General features: G+C 31.6%; 1 protein-coding gene across 1 annotated transcript in view; it reads right to left on the reverse strand.

Moving 5' to 3' along the window:
• The window catches only part of LOC118187791 (uncharacterized), a 78,489-nt gene extending 70,658 nt beyond the window's left edge, over positions 1 to 7,831 (reverse strand). Inside the window, exon 1 of the mRNA XM_035358066.2 lies at positions 7,696 to 7,831. The gene's annotated coding sequence lies outside the window, so the exon portion shown is untranslated. The remainder of the gene's footprint in view (positions 1 to 7,695) is intronic.
• Between the last annotated feature and the right edge of the window lie 1,749 nt (positions 7,832 to 9,580).

Genomic DNA, 9,580 nt, shown 5'->3' on the forward strand with positions numbered 1-9,580 from the left:
ATAGTAAGTGTGTATGTGATGAAAATTTTGAGTCTGACGTATGTAATACGAATGTACTTTATAACTTGAGATGCATTTTTTCTCTCCCTCAGTAGCAGGCGCTAGCCGTCATAGGCGTTGGCCCACTAATAAGGCAGAAGCAATGGTTTCTTTATTATAAAGGCACCTAATAGGTGGTCCACCTAATAGGTGGAAAATACAGACAAATGACATCCATGCCCGCTTCGGGATTCAAACGCGCGGCCTTCGATCCGCCATAGTAATATTGAATTTGACATAGATAACTGAATTGGCATAAGAAAATGGAGAATCCATTTCAGCACCTGTATTGTTTTACAGTGATTTATTATACTAAGAAATGTACCTAAATAAAGATGATCTATACTAGCTCACGATTTCTCTATTATTCAAGCAAAAATCATCAGCACCATTATCGGAATCTGTTTACAAATGTATTATATGTAAATATGTTATAACCATAAAAAATATATTTATAGCATATATAAGTCTTATTTTTTTTTTTTACAATGGATTAATATATATATTTTAAATGCAAAGAATTGAGAAATTTTCTTTTGATTTCTAAATTTGTAATTGACACCGTTTTTCAGTAAATCTTTTAAGTTACGTCTTCCGCCATCTCCAATTCTGGCGTTACACGGACGCACCCTACACCTCCCTATTAGGAGGGAGGCACGGAAATCGCCAAAAAGCCCCTCCCCAAAGGGAATCCTCGTCGTGTACTCAAAAACCGGCAGCAAAGGAATGGCACTATACTGCGACGGAGTTTTAAAATTTTTGAACTCTCTCTCTTAGCACCCCTCGCTGAACCGGCAAACCAGATTCACCACTCCCTGGTGCACTTTAGACCACAAAATCCTACTGAGGAACCTGTCTTCAGGCCGTCGCGCTCCCCAATCGGTTGGCCTAAGCCACTACCGTCCGGGACAGCATAGGTTGCCCTTTCTGGCCATAGGAAACGGGTTCGAATTGTTGTGTCCCGGGCCTCTACGCTCATGGTAAAATTCTAAGCCAATGTATGCAACCGCAATGAGTTTCAATAAAAGTAAACTATAATCGAAATAAGATACGTATTGTTACTTAATAGAACTGATAACAAACCTGGCCTACAAAGATTACGCGAATGAATCTAACAGCATAAAGAAAAAGAAACTTAAAATAAAATTTAACAGTGAAAGATTAAGTTTAGTGCAGTTTGCAGAATTTTGTATAAGAATGATGTGTATTTGTGAATAATATGAATACTTTGTTGTTAAAATTCTCTTTAGTTCTTCGCTTTAAGTTTGTTTGTACTGTGCTCAATTTCTGAAGCTGATTTTAAAAAAAGGCCTTTTATCTGTAACAACCCAATAATTTCAAATCTAGAATCAGCAGTTTTTCATTAATGTTAACTTGTATTCTCTATTCTGAAGAATAAAAAGTATGATAGGACTGCTTCCGCTGTATAGAAATTGCAATTGAAGTATGAATATTATTTAAAGTGTCAGCTTACTGGGATTCTTAATTAAAAAAAAAAAAAAAAAGTTTAGTTTTCCACACGCAACTAACGTTGAGGATCATTATATTAAGAATACACATATCCTTAAAAAATTTAATTATTTCATTAAGTGCAATCTGGATCACCATAAATATTTCTTTTTGCCAAATTGCATATTACATACAAACATACACTGGCATAAGTCGCAGAAACGGATTCATTATTTTTTTGCTGAATAATTTGCCGAATAAGCTCACATCAAATATTTTTAGACTATTTTACAATAACATAATCTTAAAAAATGAATTACTGATTGCTAAAAACTGTGATGCATTCTAGCAATTTCCACTTCAAATTTTTAGAATATTTCAGAACTAAAATTACTGACCATTACAACGAAAGTCGCATTTAACTTTTGAATCATAGGCACTCCGCAAAATCGAAATCATTGGCATTGGCAAGTCGCATTTTACATGCAAATAGTATCAGTTTTGCCCCTAATTTTGCCCGCTTTACACCATCAATAAACACAAGACTACTATTTCAAAGAGTGACGTGCGACCTAACTTTTCAGCACCTCGTCTACCATGTTCTAATGTTATAACAAAGTTCTGTTTTGTTATTCTTCCTTGTACCTTCTGTTGTTCCTAATCTCTCTGACTGGAACCTAAGCCAGACTAAGTCTATGAATTTATCGTGGTCAAAAGGCAGAAGCCTGTCGTTACCAAAGGTTTGGGTATCTTTTAGTGTAAGCTTCTTCCTAATTTTGATAGGAAACAACCCAAGACAAGGCAAGACAAGGAAACAAATTTGATAGGAATTTCAAACTTGTTTGTTTGTTTCCTATCAACAATTTTCATAGGAAACAAACAAACAAGGCTCCTTCTACCAACAGCCTTTTTAGGGGACTTTCGACTGTATGTTATTTTAAGTGCCCCCATGCCGCAAAGACCCTATGCATTTACATACATCCATGTCTCCATCAGATACGAACTCAGGACCAAGCAACCAGCACCGTTAACCATTCTATCAGCCAGGGGAAGGCTTGAAACGTCTTCACATTCTGTGTATTGAAGAAATTCATCAAAGATATTAAATTAGCCTTTGCCAATAATTAATCTTTTACTCAAGTATTGAAAATTCTGATTTCTCATTGATTTTTAAGAAAGAAAAACAAGACGTATTCTATCGTTTCACGAATGTAGTTTTTCTTCTTGAAGAATTTTTTATCCATTATATCCAACAAATCAGAGAATTTTTCCTATTATTACTTTAATAACCCTGAATTAACTATATTCTGTGTGATAAGTAATATTCTGCTGTAAGTTTGAGAGCATTTAGAACTCCGGGTTTTAGTATTTATTCCTAAAATTCCAAGTCTAATTGCTAACCAGTGCCCAAATGGGAAGTCTGCTGAACACTGGTAGTTCCACCAGAGTTCAAATCCTAAAGAATGAGCGATGGGAGTTTTCGTATTTTTACTCGTATGAAAAATGAGTACGATTCAGTTTTCACGAAAGCATTCCTTCCCTCAAGTAGGCAGACATAACTGCTTCATTGTAATAGCAATAATTCAATTCAAGGAGGGGAATGCTTTTGAGGAAAATTTCCTACGGTAAACTTTCTTGTATTTATGTTACTTACGAAAAATATCATGCGCCAGTGAGTGTATTTACGAAATTTAAACCTGAGTGTAACTACAGATTTGGTCTTATCACTCGGTCAGTGATGGACTCCTATAAATTTATAAACGTTAATATAATTAATAGTAGTTTCTAATTTCGAATATCACGTACTTTGTAGTACAGAATTTTTCTTTCAACAAAAATTTATGGATTATCACTTAAAAAAAACATCAAAAAATATGTATTGATTTCAGTTAACATGTAAAAACACAGTAAAGTATCAAAGTAAAGTTTGTAAACACAATCATGTGTGGGAAACTGATAGAAGAAGAACGGAAAAAACTTGCATTTTCTATGCACCTTCAAAAATAAGTTTCTGTTGCACAAAACATAAGACCTTTCATTTATCTTCCACGCGCAGCAGAACCAATTATTAAAAGGTAAATATTGTTAAATTTAGTATAATTAAATGCAAATTTTTAATTATTTTAAATTAGAATTGAAATAGTCAATTAAATCGAAAATAAAATAAATAACTCATAATAAATTTAACATAAATTAAGTATCTCGCAATAAGCAAATACGAGGCATTCAAAATACGACAACCAGTCTTTTATTTCTCATAACAGCATAAAAAATTTGAAGTAAAATGTACATGCATTACTAATTTCATAAACGATTTGCGAATTGAAAAAGATGAAGGGATACATTTCATTTCAATATCAGTAAAAAACTTAATGGCGACAAAGGTCTGAGCGCAACAAATGAACTATTAATAACCGATAGCATAATTTTAATTTAAAAATTTTAGTTTAGTTTAGTTTTATGAATGGACCAAAAATGAATTTTTCATGGAAAACTTGTTTGCTTTTTCAATCAGAATAGAGGCGAAAGATTTCTTGATCGGCCATCTTAGCAATGTGATCCTCAATAGCGATGTTTCTTTATGTTCTTTCATTGATTTTAGAGATAGTCTTGATGAGAAGGCTCACTCTTTTTTAAGAAGTATTCAGTATGAAGCAATATGTTTATCCCAGTAATAAAATAGAGTCTTAATACATAATAAGCTTTTGAACATTTTTCCCGCACTGAATATTCCGGCAAAAAATGTGCTTAAAATGGCAAGTTTCAAAACGCTTTCTTTACCAGAAATATATTCTTGTTTCATTACGTGCTTTTTTAAATAAATAATCGACAGTGAACATCGGAAAAGGGTCAGGCTGATTTTTCTTCTATAAAAAGCATATGTTAATGTTTTATGCTAATTCATAAAAGAATATGTTTGTTGATTAAATGAAATTCACAGTACTTCTTAATAAACAAATAAGTAAACTATATTTTTTTCTTAACTTATTTTCGTCTTTTTAGTCCAAAGGCTCAATTTGCCCTGTAGGACTATTAATTTCGTTTCGGCATTTTGCTTCAAAAACTTTAAAAGACTGTATCACTTTTCAAAGCGTTGCCATATTTTATCTCCCCGTCTTATATTTAAAGAAATTAAATAATGAACAATTTGCATAAATGTATGTATGTTTCTCGAATTGTGATAAAACAACGGCACCTAGAGCCATGCAAATTTGAATAACGTAATCTTTCATAGAATATGGGCTGAAAGCCCTAATTTGAATTTGAAATTTGTTTCATTATCGATTTCATATTTTCTAACACTTTAAGGAATTTTTGATTAAAAAACTCAACGAGATTTCGAAGAGAGCAATGGAAACACTGTACGAGGAAAAAAAAAAAAAAAAAAAAAAAAAAAGATCGCCAGCGCACGAGACTTTTTCGGAAATTCTAAAGATATGCTCATTTTAAAATTAATTTGCGATATTGCTTTCGAACTGAATTTTATAGTTTGAGTACGTAGAACATGATATTTAATAAATAAATGTAACACACAAAACGTTAAAAAAACGCCCTTTGGACCTAATTTAAAATCTGAAACCTTTCAGATTTTTTTTTTTTTTTTTTTTTTTTTTTTCCCCTAATGAACCATTAATATAAAAGGTACTTTTTCTCTTCCATGTAAGGAATGGGAAGCACGCTCGACGCGTATTCGGGAAGTCCGGAGTTCGAAAACCCGCGGATGGCATTGCACATTTTTCACATTCCTACATGGTTATAAGCTAAAGACTTTACAAATAATTAAAACTTTTTATTTTCAATAAATACTGATATCGTAAGTTTAAGGTCAACTCTCTTCATAACCCACATTTTAATCATAGTTATTAATAATTATAATAATTATTTACAATTCTTAGTGATAATACACTGCTACAGTTAAAAACCGGAAACACGAAAGTATTTTGAAAAGAATTGACAACCAGTAAGGTCCTTATTTTTGTTAGATTAGTAAACACGCATTTCTCATCCGGTTAAGAAAATAAATAATTTAAAAAACTGTTTTATCTTGCACTTCTCAATAACATTTTATAACCAATGATAATATCTTATATCTATTATAAAATTTGTAGATATGTACTACTCATAGAATCTAAAATAAAATTAAAATGTAATTTAGAGATTAAAATTTTTTTCTTTTAATTTTGACCTAACGGTACCTTTTTAATATTCCGTTAGAAGAATAAACCTTATATTTTAACTGAAAACTATTATTAGCAAATTACCTACAGTTTAAAACAAGGAATAATTTCATTTGATTGCACAAATTATATTAATACTCAATGAAAAAAAAAAAAAAAAAAAAAAAAACTACAAATATCAGAAAAATAAGCATTATTAGAAATGAAGATTTAATAAGTAATATAAATGCTATTAAAAAAAGAGCAGTATTTACGACAGATCTTCAACAAAATCTTTGAGTCAAAACTCGTTAAAAAGTCAGGATACTTTTCTTTTCTTTTCTTTTCTTTTTTTTAAATAGACAATGTTTATACATTTGGGTGTTCAACAAGTGGCAAAATGGTTACGACAGTTGAATGTTGATAGGTGAACGGGCTGAATGCGTAGTTGGTTTTCTCCACGTGTAACGTAAATACGAGCTAGTTCCTTTAGAATTTTCTCCGCGTAGGCATCTCTCCTCCTCACGCGCAAACAGCCATCGTGAGCTTTTCCATCTTCCAATAGTCATAATAATATATATTTCAGATTACATAGGACTATTTTGCATAATACGGATACACTATTTTGGATATACTATTTTGGATAATAAGTACTATATCATCAGTTATCACTCTATTGTCCCACGCACGTTTTTTCTTTTTCACTCTTTTGTAGCGTTTTTTTTTCCAACATTTAACAAAAAAAAGTTTTTTAACAAAAATTTTCCATCGTTCCGTAATAAATAAACTTAACATCTTAACGGGTTCCTTCTTAAAGGGCTCCGTTTAATTGGAAGTAGACTATAGACACTAACTTAGTAAATTTATGTAAATGGCATAATTAATACTAGAAAAATTAGAGAGAATAATAATTAGAAATAAAAAAGGAAATAATAGTTTATAATGCTAATTTCTTATTGTTCGCGCATGCTCGAACTTTCGTATTTTTGTATTTCGATTTTTAGGGAAGGAGGAAAAAGGAAAAACTAAAGAAAAGTGGGGGAAAAAAAAAAGGAGAGAAAAAGAAAAATCATATCCTTTACAAGATGCGGCGTGTTAAAAATATATATCACTAATTAGAGTAATGCTGAAAATATTCATAAAATTAAGTATGTTTTAAATTATATCAAATATTTTATTTAGAATGAAAATTTAGTTCCAGAGTACTCAACATATGAAAATTTTTTATTCATTAGAACAGCGCTGCAGATATTTATGTTATCAACATATAGTTGTAAATTAAACATATATTGAACTATATTCATTAAATAAACTATTTAAAGATAAAATGAAAGTTTAAATTTTTAAGATGTGCGTTCATTACTTTTAAATCGCTGAGTTGTTAAACTATTTTAATTTGAAAGGTAAATTAAATATCACATCGAACGGAAATATTTTGAAAATTATCTATTAAACAGGCTACGAAAAAAATAAAGTCTTTTCGTAAAATCACAATAATGGCAAAATTGCGTTGATGCTAAATGCTCGATAGCGTAACGTAACGGTTGAAAATTTTGGGGAAACATTCGCAAAAGAGTTTTCTGATGCAAAAACTTTCGAAAAGTCAGAAAGTTTTTTGTTAAGATTCTTGACATGCAGAATGATATCAAGAATATGCAGAATGCTACGAAAATATGAAAGACATAGAGTAATAATTTAAATGTTGAAAAATATTTTGTAACGAAATATTAAAACATCTATTTCAACTAGTGTAAGCATACGGCATAGGTTCGAAAATTCTAAGGTATTATACATCTTTCGTCTGAAACAGTAAGTCTAAAATTTTATAATTTATCCCATCGTTCAAAATTTGTTTAAATTAAAAATATTTTCATTAAATAATTGAAATACTAATTTTAACTCATATTAAGTACTGTCCTTTGAGAAACACTATGTTTACTAAAAACTATGCTACATTTGAAAGCTTTAAATTTTCTTACGTCAAGAAACAATTACACATTCATTAAAATATTTAAAAACTAACGAGAAAATCTAAAAATGAATTTTTTACCTGTGGCGGCGAGCCCTTCCAGTTGTCCAGTTTTTGAATTTTATTTATTTATTCACTTTCCTTTTTAAATTTTACTTCCTTGACTTGTCCGAGAACGAAGTCCTTAGGGAGTGCTTTCGACACCTGTATTAGTGGGAGCGAGCTCGGATATGATACCGAAGAATCTCTTTTGGCCTCCTTTAAATCCCCGCCTCTTTCGATCGAGACAGCAGGGTTGCAATAATTTTAAGCTTATCGCTTAATTTGGCGACCGCCAATGGTCTAAACCTGCGAGACATGGCAAAACTACCTCTCTTTAGCCAGTTCTCGGACGACGAGTGGTCTCGGACGACGAGTTGGTTTATTATTATTTTTTTACCGCTTTTCAGAGAGTTGAATTGCAGTCCCCCTTTTTTTCTCCCCTTCTTGTTGAATTCGTGAGCATTCGCCTCTCCCTCCCTCTTGCTCAATGGAGCTTGAGTAGGTAATTTTCTGTCTATTTTTTTGCTACCTTAAAAATGTGTTATGACACCCTCTTTTACAAGTAAGTACAAGACTAAAGTTAAAAGGAAAACAACCCGAAATTTATGCAGTTGTTCTCTGCTGTGGTAATCCTTTATGCTTGTTTTCTTATCTTTGTTTTTTTCTTCTTTTCTGCATCTGTTGCTTTTTAATGGTCGCTGGTGTGAAGAATCTTGGAATGTCCAGTTTTCTAAGTAATGACGTTCTGCTGTAGTATTTCTTACTTTTTGATCTTGAGATTTATATAACTGTTATTATATTCATAATTAAGACAAAATAGTTCTGGGGGGGGAATTAATTGCAATGAGCGTTTTTTGGGGGGGAGGGAGGGCGTTGTATTCTTCAGGCGTTTTTTGACGTCTAGGGCACTGACACGTAACCAAAGAATCGTCGAAATTTTATTTTGGTAATAGTAATGTTTACACTTACTTCTACTATGCACTACTTCTAACTAGAAGAAACTGTGAAAATTTTCGATTCCAAATAGAATTAACACCATGGTCATAAAATAAATGTCCTTTGAAAAATGTTCTATTTGTATTTGTGGTTTTAGTTAAGTTCTGGCGAGAAATGCTGTAGTATAGAATAACTTTTCTGTAGAATAGCATTTAGAAAAGTGTTGCGCAACACTAGCCGCGAACACTGAAGCTGCGAAACACTAAAAATGATCACGTCTAAAGTATGTTTTTGTCTGACACAAATAAAGATCAGAAGGTGTTGTTACCAGTTAAAGAGCCTAAGATCTTTAATTTATATTGCAGATGATTAAAAGTGCATTTATCATTAGCGCAGTAAGAAGAATCATTTAAAAGCTCATTTTATTTGTCTTTTTAATAAGATTTCGTAACAGGTATTAGTTTATGCTGTCAGTGTAATAAATAACACATATTTCTAATATCTTAACATATGCTAATTGAATAATATCTATCTGTAGCTCTTTATACAGTATCGTCTGCATCTAAAATAAAATCGGATGGTTTGTGATGAAATTTAGCAGAAACACACAATAGTATGGTATGGTTTGATTTATTTATGTATTCTGCAGTGTTTAAAATTTTTGTATTTGTTCTGCGATGAGCTAGCACATCGTCTGTGGGATTCGTCTGCCAGACTATCTGCGCAGTCGCAAAGCGTTACCATAGTTATCAGTTTTTCCTTTACCGTTGTTATTATTGAAAATAAAAATAAAAATGGCTGTTCTAAACTCTGAAGATTTGAAGTTGTGTTTAAATTGCTTAATCGAACCACATTTTTTATATACGCAGAACTCAGGGGTTCTGTCAGTCAAATCCCGGGGTTCCACAATTAAAAATAAAAATCTGAAGCAGTCACTCTAGTGGACTAGTGTTTATAAATTAAACATTTCTACGGAATTCGAACCCGG

The sequence above is a fragment of the Stegodyphus dumicola genome, chromosome 1, assembly GCF_044657685.1.
Source record: "Stegodyphus dumicola isolate Sdum_Otavi_A_Nest chromosome 1, ASM4465768v1".
In the NCBI taxonomy this organism is placed as follows: domain Eukaryota; kingdom Metazoa; phylum Arthropoda; class Arachnida; order Araneae; family Eresidae; genus Stegodyphus; species Stegodyphus dumicola.